This window comes from Salvelinus sp. IW2-2015, linkage group LG3 (genome assembly GCF_002910315.2).
Source record: "Salvelinus sp. IW2-2015 linkage group LG3, ASM291031v2, whole genome shotgun sequence".
In the NCBI taxonomy this organism is placed as follows: domain Eukaryota; kingdom Metazoa; phylum Chordata; class Actinopteri; order Salmoniformes; family Salmonidae; genus Salvelinus; species Salvelinus sp. IW2-2015.
The window spans coordinates 32,217,577-32,232,432 of NC_036840.1; the positions used below are offsets into that span (position 1 = coordinate 32,217,577).

General features: G+C 40.9%; 1 protein-coding gene across 1 annotated transcript in view; it reads left to right on the plus strand.

The window, feature by feature from the left end:
• The first annotated feature begins 2,385 nt into the window (after positions 1-2,385).
• LOC111955065 (equilibrative nucleoside transporter 2) overlaps positions 2,386-14,856 on the plus strand; it is a 46,121-nt gene continuing 33,650 nt past the window's right edge. Inside the window, exon 1 of the mRNA XM_070436200.1 lies at positions 2,386-2,905. The gene's annotated coding sequence lies outside the window, so the exon portion shown is untranslated. The remainder of the gene's footprint in view (positions 2,906-14,856) is intronic.

Genomic DNA, 14,856 nt, shown 5'->3' on the forward strand with positions numbered 1-14,856 from the left:
ATGTTGTACAGCAAATGAAAGATACACTGGTTCTTAATGCAACCGCTGTGTTAGATTTTTAAAAATAACTTTAGTACAACATACAGCATGCAATATTGTGAGACAGCGCCCTACAATTCTCCGCCTTGTTGGAGCCAACATAAAACACAAAAATACGAAATAACATCATAAATATTCTCTTACTTTTGATGATCTTCCATCAGAATGTTGTGCAAGGAGTCCTAGTTCCAGAATAAATCGTTGTTTGGTTTTAGAATGTCCATTTCTTCTGTCGAATTAGCAACTTTGGCTAGCCATGTGGAGGGCACATGTCCAAGAAATCGTTGCGCCTGGAACGAAAAATTCCAGAAGTCCCAATAAACGTTGAATAAACTGGTCAAACTCGGTTGAAAATCCTACTTTATGATGTTTTTCTCATATGTATCCAATAAAATCAGAGCCGGAGCATTTCGTCGTGTATACGTAAYGYATTTCAGAAGACAATGTGGAGTTCCCCTGTGCGCAGTTGAAAACTGACAAAAGAGCGGACCTGTCACTCCAAAAGCTCTCATTCGGCCTCACATCAAGCTAGACACCCCATTCAACCTTCTACTGCCTGTTGACATCTAGTGGAAGGCGTATGAAGTGCATACAGATCCATAAATATAAGCCATTTGAATAGGCAGGCCCTGACCCATTTTCAGAATTTTCACTTCCTGTTTGGAAGTTTGCTGCCAAATGAGTTCTGTTTTACTCACAGATATAATTCAAACAGTTTTAGAAACTTCAGAGTGTTTTCTATCCAATAGTAATAATATGCATATTGTATGATCTAGAACAGAGTACGAGGCCGTTTAATTTGGGCACGATTTTTTCCCAAAGTGAAAACAGCGCCCCCTATTAAGAAGAAGTTTTAAGTTGGGTGAATTTTTTCCCATTCCTCCTGACAGAGCTGGTGTAACGGAGTCAGGTTTGTAGGCCTCCTTGCTCGCACACACTTTTTCAGTTCTGCCCACAAATTTTCTATAGGATTGAGGTCAGGGCTTTGTGATGGCCACTCCAATACCTTGACTTTGTTGTCCTTAAGCCATTTTGCCACAACTTTTGGAAGTATGCTTGGGGTCATTTTCCATTTGGAAGACCCATTTGCGACCAAGCCTTAACTTCCTGACGAATGTCTTGAGATGTTGCTTCAATATATCCACATAATTTTCCTCCCTCATGATGCCATCTATTTTGTGAAGTGCACAAGTCCCTCCTGCAGCAACGCACCCCCACAACATGATGCTGCCACCCCCTTGCTTCACGGTTGGGATGGTGTTCTTCGACTTGCAAGCCTCCCCCTTTTTCTTCCAAACATAACGATGGTCATTATGGCCAAACATTTCTATTTTTGTTTCATCAGACCAGGGGACATTTCTCCAAAACGTACGATCTTTGTCCCAATGTGCAGTTGCAAACCGTAGTTTGGCTTTTTTATGGCGGTTTTGGAGCAGTGGCTTCTACCTTGCTGAGCGGCCTTTCAGGTTATGTCGATATAGGACTCGTTTTACGTGGATATAGATACTTTTGTACCTGCTTCCTCCAGCATCTTCACAAGGCTCCTATTTGGAGGAGCCCCTCCAAAGATCTGCAGATCCTCTGAGCTGGTGGAAGAACAAGGCCTCTGTCTACCCATGGCTTACTAAAGTCATGACAGGGATATTCTGCATAGTGGCCACATCCGTTCCCTCTGAGAGGGTCTTCTTGACTCTTCTCGCTCTGTCGCGGCCGGCTGCGACAGAGCCTGGGCGCGAACCCAGAAACTCTGGTGGCACAGCTAGCGCTGCGATGCAGTGCCCTAGACCACTGCGCCACCCGGGAGGCGCAGCTTGCATTTCTGAATGCTTGCATTTCTGAATCATAAAAGCAAAATATGGTCAGCATTGCTGTGTGCTGCTAGTTATGACATGGAAATAAAGAAGAGAGAGAAAAGAGGGACCAGTTTAATGTTTTAAGTGGGATGTGGCAGTTTTGCACATTGTTATTTATTTTTCTTTGATATGGTGCATTATTCTATTATTATGTTGTTCAGATTGTATTCGTTTTGAATTGTTACATTTATTTGCACTTTGTTTATATACATTAAAAAGTTATACTTTAAATGCACATGTGTAAAAGCATCGTTTTTTAACATTTATTTCAATTTGTGGGATGCTGCAGTTTTGCAAATTATTTATTTTTCTTTGATATGGTGCAATATTCTATTACGTTGTTCAGATTGTATTCGTTTTGAATGGTTAGATTTATATGCACTTTGTTTATATACATTAAAAAGTTATACTTTAAATGCAAATGTTTAATAGTATTATTTTTCATAACAAACCAATGCATTTAAAAAAAAAAAAAAAAAAAAACATTGTGGTTATTAAGGTAGAGTATGATTTCATTTAATAATTGAATTAGAATTGTCTTAACATCAATCATAGTCAAACTATCGCAAACGATTTGACTTGGAAAAAATACAAAACATAGAGCCGTTTGGGAGCCAAAAGAGCCGAGCCGAACGACCATCACCACCTTCTATTGGCGATGTCCGAAAAACTAGTAGTGCGCTATGATGACATATGGGGAAGGGCATCCGAGCAGTGAGCTATGTTGTATTTGGTTGTATGTGTAACTTCTTATTTATACCTCAGTGTGTGTAACGCCGAGTAGGGGAGATGATGAAGATTAGCCTACGTGCTATGTAAAATTGTTACAGCAGCACAGCCATTCGTAACTATTTGGCTCTCGCGCTTTTTGGAGCGAAAGGCTGCATTTATCGTGTTACATTTTATCCTACATGTTATCGCTTTAGTATTAGCAGCAACTCCGTCTTTTTTTTTGTTGCGTTGCAATAATGAAAACACAGTGATCTGACTGCCGCACTTCTCATCTCTACAAGGTTAGTAGGCGTGACATTACTCTTCTTGCCTACACCACGATTTGACATGAAAGGCGGGAATTAATTGTTACATTGTTAAACTTAATTGTAGCAATGAATTGTTTTACAATATAATCATGTGAACGGGCATCAGTCCATACTTTTGGCAGGTTTTCTTTATTATTGGTCGTTAGGTGATGCGACACGACAGCACCGCTCTTGTTCGCCTGGCTGCGCGGTTTCTGTGACGGATAAATGGGCCTCTKCTCCCTTATAATATTGCTAGAATAACGTCGCTTGCTACAACGGTCAAATGGGTTGTTTAGTGAAATTAGATGATTGGAAATGTGCGGACGGGAATTTTTTCTTCTTCTCAAAATCACATTCCCAACGTCTTTAGGCTGAGCACTTCCTCAAAATTCATATGCCAACGGAGGCAGGTTGTAATTCACACATGGCTAATTCTTATATTACAGCCTGCCTCCGTTGGCATATGAATTTTGAGTAAGTAACTTAACAACCCATTTGACCATCACTGACAGAGAGGCTGCGGCCTATATACAGACTCGAAATCATTGGCCACTTTAATAAATGGATCACTTGTCACTTTAATAATGCCACTTTAATAGTGTTTACATATCTTTCATTACTCATCTCATATGTATATACTGTATTCTATACAATCTATTTAATTTTGCCTATGCCGCTCGTATATCGTTCATCCATGCATTTATATGTACATATTCATATTCCACCCCTTTACTTAAATGTGTGTGTATTAGGTAGTCGTTGTGGAATTGTTAGATTACTTGTTAGATATTACTGCACTGTCGGAACTAGAAGCACAAGCATTTCGCTACACTTGCATTAACATCTGCTAAACATGTGTATGTAACCAATACAATTTGATTTGATATATATTTATAATTTATGCTTGCTCTGGCAATGGGGTCCAGAGCGTACTGAGAGTGTGGCACAATAGCGGAGTCTGGAAGCCAAATCTAGCTCCATCCATCCCCATGCGCCTCCCAAATGTAACAATGGCCTTCTCCCATTTGACTGTCTCCCAATCTCATTTCATTACTGTCTGAATAAAATGTCAAACTACCTAAAATATATATATACATCTTTCAAACGATATTAGCATACTTTCAATTTCATCCCTCAAAAAAGTAGTCCAATTTTGAGTGCTCATTTAATGTTCAGAGCATCTGACCTGTGTTTTTGTTTTATTTTCCAACCTGGACATAGCCCTAAACCATGTCAAAATATGTAGAATAGCAGGAAATTAGCTTTAAAATATTAAATGTCCTCCCTTCTAGGGTTTGTGCCAGTGGGCAAGGAAATTCACACAGCAAAAGTTGGCAGCCCTGAAAATGCATGTGTTGATTAATTGCAGGTGGCCAGTCCACCTGATTTATCAAAGAAAACAAGCAAAGCTAACCTAGGTTTCCTCTTTTTATCTGAGGATTAATTGTCGGAGTAGAGAACACATGATTTTGTATGACTCAACATGGGTCAAAATTCAACAAAGATCCAGTTGGTAGAGCATGGTACTTGCAACGCCAGGGTTGTGGGTTCGATTCCCACTGGGGACCTGTACGAAAAAAATATGAAACTGTAAGTTGCTCTGGATAAGAGCGTCTGTTAAATAACTAAAATGTAAAAAAAAAAAAGAAGAAAAAAAGGAGCATATGAATTTCAGGTAAAATAACAACCCAATGTTTATTTTCCAGGACAAATTAGCTAGCCACAGCAAGCTAGCTAAATGTCCATGAATGTTTCATGTGTGTTTTGACCTATCCCCAAATTAATATAGTTGGTTCACAGTTGATTTAGATATTTTAACCTGTGTGTCATGAACATGTCTGGTGGAGATAGACAAAATCAACATGCACAGGATGGTGCACGCGCGATGCCGGTCTGATCAGCATGTTACACCTCGTTATTGAGCAAAATGGTATGCAGCAGCATCATATGTATGCAACAAAAGTTCAACATTCACCTTCTGCAATAATTTCTGTCAAGCCGTCTACACATACAACCATACAGAACGCACTGCAACTGCTTCTGTAACGCAATGCTGCAAGGCAAACACAGCTTTCCATTGGAAATTAATGTACAGTACCAGTCAAAAGTTCGGACACACCTACTCATTCAAGGGTTTTTCTTTATTCTTACTATTTTCTACATTGTAGAATAATAGTGAAGACATCAAAACTATGAAATAATACATATGGAATCATGTAGTAACCAAAAAAGTGTTAAACAAATCCACATATATTTTATATTTGAGATTCTTCAAAGTTGCCAACCTTTGCCTTGATGACAGCTTTGCACACTCTTGGCATTCTCTCAACCAGCTTCACCTGGATTGCTTTTCCAACAGTCTTGAAGGAGTTCCCACATATGCTGAGCAGTTGTTGGCTGCTTTTCCTTCACTTTGCGGTCCAACTCATCCCAAACCATCTCAATTGTGGGTTGAGGTCGGGTGATTGTGTAGGCCAGGTCATCTGATGCAGCACTCCATCACTCTCCTTCTTGGTCAGATAGCCTTACACAGCTTGGAGGTGTGTTGGGTCATTATCCTGTTGAAAAACACCCCACACCAACACACCTCAATGCTTCACGGTGGGAACCACACATGCGGAGATCATCCGTTCACCTACTCTGTTTCTCACAAAGACACAGCGGTTGGAACCAAAAATCTCACATTTGGACTCATCAGACCAAAGGACAGATTTTCACCGGTCAATGTCCATTGCACATGTTTCTTGGCCCAAGCAAGTCTCTTCTTCTTATTGGTGTCCTTTAGTAGTGGTTTCTTTGCAGCAATTCGACCATGAAGGCCTGATTCATGCAGTCTCCTCTGAATAGTTACTTGAACTCTGTGAAGCATTTATTTGGGCTGCAATTTCTGAGGCTGGTAACTCTAATGAACTTATCCTCTGCAGCAGAGGTAACTCTGGGTCTTCCTTTCCTGTGGCGGTCCTCATGAGAACCAGTTTCATCATAGCGCTTGATGGTTTTTGCGACTGCACTTGAAGAAACTTTCAGAGTTCTTGACATTTTGACTGACCTTCATGTCTTAAAGTAATGGTGGACAGTTGTTTCTCTTTGCTTATTTGAGCTGTTCTTGCCATAATATGGACTTGATCTTTTACAAAATAGGGCTATCTTCTGTATACCACCCCTAACTTGTCACAACACAACTGCTCAAAAGCATTAAGAAAGAAAGAAATTCCACAAATTAACTTTTAGAACGTTAATTAACCTGTTAATTGAATTGCATTCCAGGTGACTACCTCATGAAGCTGGTCGATAGAATGCCAAGAGTGTGCAAAGCTGTTATCAAGGCAAGGCTGTTAGCTGATCCATCGGCCAGTTTCTTGGACCACTATACCCATTTTGCCAATTGGACTTGGACCCCTCTGCTACTTGGAACCCTACTAATTCCACGACTGGTCTACCGACGTCACCGCACGAGGAGGCAAAAACAGACTTTCCCCCACGCGACGTCCTCTAAGGCCATTCTGCTAACTTGCTAGCCCCGGCCTGCTAACTGCTAGCTTGCTAGCCCCGGCCTGCTAACGGTCTGAATCGCCATGTCCCCAGCCAGCCCAACCACTCACTGTACCCATACGATTCACTTGGCTGCGCATGCCTCTCCCTACTATCAATATGCCTTGTCCATTACTGTCCTGGTTAGTGATTACTGTCTTATTTCACTGTAGAGCCTCTAGCCCTGCTCAATATGCCTTAAACAACCATGTTGTTCCAAATCAAATCAAATCAAATTTTATTTGTCACATACACATGGTTAGCAGATGTTAATGCGAGTGTAGCGAAATGCTTGTGCTTCTAGTTCTGACAATGCAGTAATAACCAACGAGTAATCTAACCTAACAATTCCACAACTACTACCTTATACACACACAAGTGTAAAGGGATAAAGAATATGTACATAAAGGTATATGAATGAGTGATGGAACAAAGTGGCTAGTGATACATGTATTACATAAAGATGGCAAGATGCAGTAGATGATATAGAGTACAGTATATCATATACATATGAGATGAGTAATGTAGGGTATGTAAACATTATATTAAGTGGCATTGTTTAAAGTGGCTAGTGATAGATTTTTACATAAATTTCCATCAATTCCCATTATTAAAGTGGCTGGAGTTGAGTCAGTATGTTGGCAGCAGCCACTAAATGTTAGTGGTGGCTGTTTAACAGTCTGATGGCCTTGAGATAGAAGCTGTTTTTCAGTCTCTCGGTCCCTGCTTTGATGCACCTGTACTGACCTCGCCTTCTGGATGATAGCGGGGTGAACAGGCAGTGGCTYGGGTGGTTGTTGTCCTTGATGATCTTTATGGCCTTCCTGTGACATCGGGTGGTGTAGGTGTCCTGGAGGGCAGGTAGTTTGCCCCCGGTGATGCGTTGTGCAGACCTCACTACCCTCTGGAGAGTCTTACGGTTGTGGGCGGAGCAGTTGCCGTACCAGGCGGTGATACAGCCCGACAGGATGCTCTCGATTACTTTCCACCTCCCACATATGTGATGACATCACCTGGTTTAAACGTCTCTAGAGACTATATCTCTCTCATCATTACTCAATGCCTAGGTTTACCTCCAATGTACTCTCTTCCTACCATTCCTTTGTCTGTACATTATGCCTTGAATCTATGCTATCGTGCCCCGAAACCTGCTCCTTTTACTCTCTGTTCCGAACGTGCTAGACGGCCAGTTCTTATAGCCTTTATCCGTATCCTTATCCTACTTCTCTTCTGTTCCTCTGGTGATGTAGAGGTTAATCCAGGACCTGCAGTGCCTAGCTCCACTCCTACTCCCCAGGTGCTCTCATTTGTTGACTTTTGTAACCGTAAAAGCCTTGGTTTCATGCATGTTACCATTAGAAGTAGAGGTCGACCGATTATGATTTTTCAACGCCGATACCGATTATTGGAGGACAAAAAAAGCCGATGCCGATTTATTTTAAAAAAAAATGTTTTTTTATATATAGTATATATCATACACACACACACACACACATTTCTGTAATAATGACAACTGCAACAATACTGAATGAACAATGAACACTTTTATTTTAACTTAATATAATACATAAATACACACACACACACACAGCTCTGAAGTGACAATGATACTGAAGAGTCTGCTTAGGAGACAAATACTCTCAACTGTTTGAATAAAAATAAAGTTTAAGTTACCTGTGATGAATGTTGAAAACAAAAACTGTCATTTCTATATGCAGGAAATCCTATTTTAATAATGGGTATGGTAAGAATTGACGACCAAAGTGCGAGTCATAATTCCCATGACACCTTCTAGCAAAATCTGAAAAGCGGTTCCTTCATTTATTCCATAGGATGTTTTTAGATTCACTTAAAATAAGGTCTGTGTTTCGTGTAGGCTTACACCACCTTGCCAATTTTATAGATATCCATAGGACAAGGTAACTCTGATCAATATTGGCTAAATATAAGCGAAGATCATTCTTTTTGTAGAGTGGATTTATGAAAATATGTTGACAAACGTTACCTTATCCTAGTGAGATTTACACGGGTATCAAAACGTCGAGGCGGTTTAAGCCTGCACGAAACACAGACCTTATTTGAAGTAGATCAAGACATTCTCTATGGAAGACATGAACGGTAAAATAACCAAGGAACCCCTGTCAAGTTCAGCCGCAAGTTATTACAGGAATTATAACGGGTCGACTATTTCTCTCTAAACCATATACCTTTGACTAATCCGGAAACTATCACCTCGAAAACAAAACGTTTATTCCGTTCTGTATTTTATCTAACGGGTGGCATCCATGAGTCTAAATATTCCTGTTACATTGCACAACCTTCAATGTTGTCATAATTACGTAAAATTCTGGCAAATTAGTTCGCAAAGAGCCAGGCGGCCCAAACTGTTGCATATACCCTGACTCTGCGTGCAATGAACGCAAGAGAAATAACACAATTTCACCTGGTTAATATTGCCTGCTAACCTGGATTTCTTTTAGCTAAATATGCAGGTTTAAAAATATATACTTGTGTATTGATTTTAAGAAAGGCATTGATGTTTATGGTTAAGTACATATTGGAGCAATGACAGTCATTGATTGATTGTTTTTTATAAGATAAGTTTAATGCTAGCTAGCAATTTACCTTAGCTTACTACATTCGCGGCACAGGCAGGCTCCTCGTGGAGTGCAATGTAATCAGTGTTAGAGCATTGGACTAGTTAACTGTAAGGTTGCAAGATTGGATCCCCCGAGCTGACAATGTTAAAAATACGAGGCAGAACGTTCCTAGGCCGTCATTGAAAATAAGAATGTGTTCTTAACTGACTTGCCTAGTTAAATAAAGATTAAATAAAGGTGTAAAAAATAAAATAATAAATAAAAATCGGCGCCCAAAAATACAGATTTCCGATTGTTATGAAAACTTGAAATCGGCCCCGATCAATCGGTCGACCTCTAATTAGAAGCCTACTCCCTAAGTTTGCTTTATTCACTGCGTTATAGCACATTCTGCCAACCCGGATGTCTTAGCCGTGTCTGAATCCTGGCTTAGGAAAACCACCAAAACCCCAGAAATGTCCATCCCTAACTATAACATTTTCCGCCAAGATAGAACTGCCAAAGGGGGCGGTGTTGCAATCTACTGCAGGCTATCCTGCAGAGTTCTGTCCTACTATCCAGGTCTGTACCCAAACAATTCAAGCTTCTACTTCTAAGAATTCACCTTTCCAGAAACAAGTCTCTCACCATTGCTGCTTGCTATAATCACCCTCTGCCCCCAGCTGTGTCCCTGGACACCATATGTGAATTGATTGCCCCCCATCTATCTTCTGAGCTCGTGCTGCTAGGTGACCTAAACTGGGACATGCTCAACACCCTGGCCATCCTACAATCTAAGCTTGATGCCCTCAATCTCACACAAATGATCAATGAACCTACCAGTACAACCCCAAATCTGTAAACACGGCACCCTCATAGATATCATCCTAACTAACTCGCCCTCCAAATACACCTCTGCTGTTTTCAACCAAGATCCCAGCGATCACTGCCTCATTGCCTGCACCGTAATGAATCTGCGTCAAACGACCACCCCTCATCATGGCAAACGCTCCCTGAAACACTTCAGCAACAGGCCCTTTCTAATCGACCTGGCCGGGGTATCCTGAATGACATTGACCTCATCCCATTAGTAGAGGATGCCTGGTTATTCTTTAAAAGTGCCTTCCTCACCATCTTAAATAAGCATGCTCCGTTCAAAAAATGTAGACCAGGAATAGATAAAGCCCTTGGTTCACTCCAGACCTGTCTGTCCTTGATCAGCACAAAAAACATCATTGGCGTTCTGCATTAGCATCAAATAGCCACCTATGATATGCAACTTTTCAGGAAGTTAGAACCAATATACACAGGCAGTTAGGAAAGCTAAGGCTAGCTTTTTCAAACATAAATTTGCATCCTGTAGTACACTCAAAAAGTTCTGGGACACTGTAAAGTCCATGGAGAATAAGAGCACCTCCTCCCAGCTGCCCACTGCACTGAGGCTAGGAAACACTGTCACTACCGATAAATCCACAATAATTAGAATTTCAATAAGCATTTTCTACGGCTGGCCATGCTTTCCACCTGGCTACCCCTACCCCGGTCAACAGCCCTGCGCTCCCCACTGCAACTCGCCAAACATCCTCCACTTCCAAACAGGTGCAGTTAATACAGTAATGAGTGAGAAACAGGAGGCTTCTAAAAGAAAAACTAACATCTGTGAGAGACGAATTCTACTGGCTGTAGGTGATCAAATACTATGTCATGCAATAAATGCAAATTAATTACTTAAAAATCATACAATGTAATTTTCTGGATTTGTTTTGGATTCCGTCTCTCACAGTTGAAGTGTACCTATGATAAAAATTACAGACCTCTACATGCTTTGTAAGTAGGAAAACCTTCAAAATCGGCAGTGTATCAAATACTTGTTCTCCCCACTGTATATCTATTCTACCCTGCCTTTCTAAAGTCTTTGAAAGCCAAGTTAACAAACAGATTACCGTCCATTTCGAATCTCACCGTTATCTCCACTACGCAATCTGGTTTCAGAGCTGGTCATGGGTGCACCTCAGCCACGCTCAAGGTCCTAAACTATATAATAACCGCCATCGATAAGAGACATTACTGTGCAGCCGTATTCATCGACCTGGCTAAGGCTTTCGACTCTGTCAATCACAACATTCTTATTGGCCGACTCAACAGCCTTGGTTTCTCAAATGATGCCTCCTTGGTTCACCAACTACTTCTCCGATAGAGTTCAGTATGTCAAATCAGAGAACCTGTTGTTTGGACCTCTGGCAGTCTCTATGGGGGTGCCACAGGGTTCAATTCTCGGCCGACCTCTCTTCTCTGGATACATCAATGATGTCGCTCTCGCTGCTGGTGATTCTCTGATCCACCTCTACGCAGATGACACCATTCTGTATAACCTCTGGCCCTCCTTTGGACACTGTGTTAACTAATCTCCAGATGAGCTTCAATGCCATACAACTCTCCTTCCGTGGCCTCCAACTGCTCTTAAATGCAAGTAAAACTAAATGCATGCTCTTCAACTGTTTCGCTGCCTGCACCTGCACGCCCGTCCAGCATCACTACTCTGGACGGTTCTGACTTAGAATATGTGGACAACTACAAATACCTAGGTGTCTGGTTAGACTGTAAACTCTCCTTCCAGACTCACATTAAACATCTCCAAACCAAAATTAAATCTAGAATCTGCTTTCTATTTCGCAACAAAGCACCCTTCACTCATGCTGCCAAACATACCCTCGTAAAACTGACCATCCTACCGATCCTCGACTTCGGCGATGTCATTTACAAAATAGCCTCCAACACTACTCAAACAAATTGGATGCAGTCTATCACAGTGCCATCCGTTTTGTCACCAAAGCCCCATATACTACCCACCACTGCGACCTGTATGCTCTCGTTGGCTGGCCCTCGCTTCATACTCGTCGCCAAACCCACTGGCTCCGTCATCTACAAGTCTCTGCTAGGTAAAGCCCCGCCTTATCTCAGCTCACTGGTCACCTTAGCAGCACCCACCCATAGCACGCGCTCCAGCAGGTATATCTCACTGGTCACCCCCAAAGCCAATTCTTCCTTTGGCCGCCTCTCCTTCCAGTTCTCTGCTGCCAATGACTGAACGAACTGCAAAAATCCCTGAAGCTGGAGACTCTTACCTCCCTCACTAGCTTTAAGCACCAGCGTCAGAGCAGCTCACAGATCGCTTGCACCTGTACATAGCTCATCTGTAAATAGCCCATCCAGTCTACCTCATCCCCATACTGTATTTATTTATTTATCTTGCTCCTTTGCACCCCAGTATCTCTACTTGCACATTCATCTTCTGCACACCCTACCACTCCAGTGTTTAATTGCTATGTTGTATTTTTTTCGCCACCATGGCCTATTTATTCCCTTAACTCTCTTATCCTACCTCATTTGCACATGCTGTATATAGATTTTTCTACTGTATTATTGATTGTATGTTTGTTTATTCCATGTGTAACTCTGTGTTGTATGTGTCGAACTGCTTTGCTTTATCTCGGCCAGGTCGCAGTTGCAAATGAGAACTTGTTCTCGACTAGCCTACCTGGTTAAATAAATAAAATAAAATAAAAAGGGTGGGTACTCTGAAGAATCTCAAATATAAAATATATTTGGATTTGTTTAACACTTTCTTTGGTTACTACATGATTCCATGTGTTTTTTAATAATTTTGATCTCTTCTCTATTATTCTACAATGTAGAAAATAGTAAGAATAAAGAAAAACCCTTGAATGAGTAGGTGTGTCCAAACTTTTGACTGGTACTGTACATTCATTTCCAATGGAAAGCTGTGTTTGCCTTGCAGCATTGCGTTGCAGAAGCAGTTGCAGTGCGTTCTGTATGGTGCATACTTTCGATTTATCGAACGTATGCATCAAATTGTATGTGTAGACGGCTTGACAGAAATGATAGCAGAAGGTGAATGTTGAACTTTTGTTGCGTACATATGATGCTGCTGCGTACCATTTTGATTGGTACTGTACTTCCGTTGTACCTAAACGCAATGACGCTGTCCGTGTGATCGAGGYGTTAGGCCATGCCCTCATGGTCGTCATTCAGCCAGTCAGCCTTTACAAATGGAATCTGTCACATCATCCGCCTTGACGGAGTGCTTGGTCACTCCTTCATGGAAATCATCACCAAGGACATGTAGGCTATCTTTCAATATTCATAATGTTGAATGGAAATTGCTGTAGGCCAACATGCGACTTTGCTGCTTTCTAGACACCTCATGGCCAAGATTGACGCAATCGAGGATTACTCCTACTCCCTGATAGGTGATAAACTGCGTGGCCTTTATGCCACCTCTTCTTGGTGACCAGACAGGTTTAGTTTATACTGGTTTCTGCCAAATGATTTCGAACTGGAAATGTTCAGCACTGAAAATCTACAGTTCTACTGAGAAGAGCCCAAATTATTATTTTTGAGATCACAATTTTCCCCACAGATAGATTGTGGCTTCCATCAATGTAATTGTCTGCATAATTTCCAAATCCCCCATATATTTTTTGGGATATATGTATTCCCTTATTTTCCCCTAACCCTACCACCCCTCACCTAATTGGAGCAAACTAATCGACAACAGGCTTCTACATCCAGCTTATACATACTATATACATTTTACGGACACAGTATATTTTACAATAATTATCTTTTGTTTGTTTTTAGTCCCATCCTTCAGCTACCCGCAACCTCCCATCTATCTGAACACCATCCAGTTTTGATGTCTATTTGCCATATATTTTTGAACTGTGCTGTGATATTCCACAGTTCTGAACCTTTTCTATTCTCATAGTTTCTACAGATTGTAAATTAAAGTTAAACCTTTTTGCTAAGAGTATTATTGATCGATTGACTATGACTTTTTAAATCACCAAGCAGTGCTATTTGCAGAGTTGGCTCCAGATAAATGTGTCACGTTCATTGAAAGGATCGGACCAAGGCGCAGCGTGCGTAGAGTTCCACATTGTTTAAATAGTGAAACTTACAACAAAGAATCTAACAAACGTGCAGTATTGCAGTGCACAAGGCAAACTATACAAAAACAAGATCCCACAACAACAAACGAGGAAAATGGCTACCTAAATATGATCCCCAATTAGAGACAACGATAACAGCTGTCTCTGATTGGGAACCATATCAGGCCAACATAGATATACAAACCCCCCAAGACATACAAAAACCCCTAGACATACAAAACCCCTAGACATAAAAAAACTAGCGTACCCACCCTAGTCACACCCTAACCTAACCGAAATATATAGAAAAACAGAGATATCTAAGGTCAGGGCGTGACAAAATGTTGCAATTCTTCAGCCATTTCTGAACCTGCGACCAAAAACAAGCTACATATGGACAGTACCAAAACAAAATGATCTAATGACTCTGCCTCCTCACAGCAAAATCTGCAGAGCTGGTATGGTTGTACTCCCCATATATATAACATTATATTGGTTGCAAGAATTTTTGTATAATAATTTAAATAAGAAAAATTCATAAGTTTTGAAATCCAGCTTTGTTTTGTGTATCATTTCATAAACCATGTGCCATGGCTCAAACTGGCTAGATTTACATCTAAGTTATTTTGATTGTCTCCCTGTATAGCCTAAATATATAGATACAGTATATATAAATATTATATAATGAGCCATTTGAGTAAATTTATTAGAAAAATCTATCAATGGAGACGAATTGGCGAAATTCCACCTTTTTATCATGCTAGATATGAAAACGAGGACCGTTTGAACAGATGGAAGGCCTAATCTTTCTGTTTTTGTTATGACAGTAACAACTAGGCCAGTTGGTGCTCAGAGACACTGAGCAGAGTCAACTAGAGCG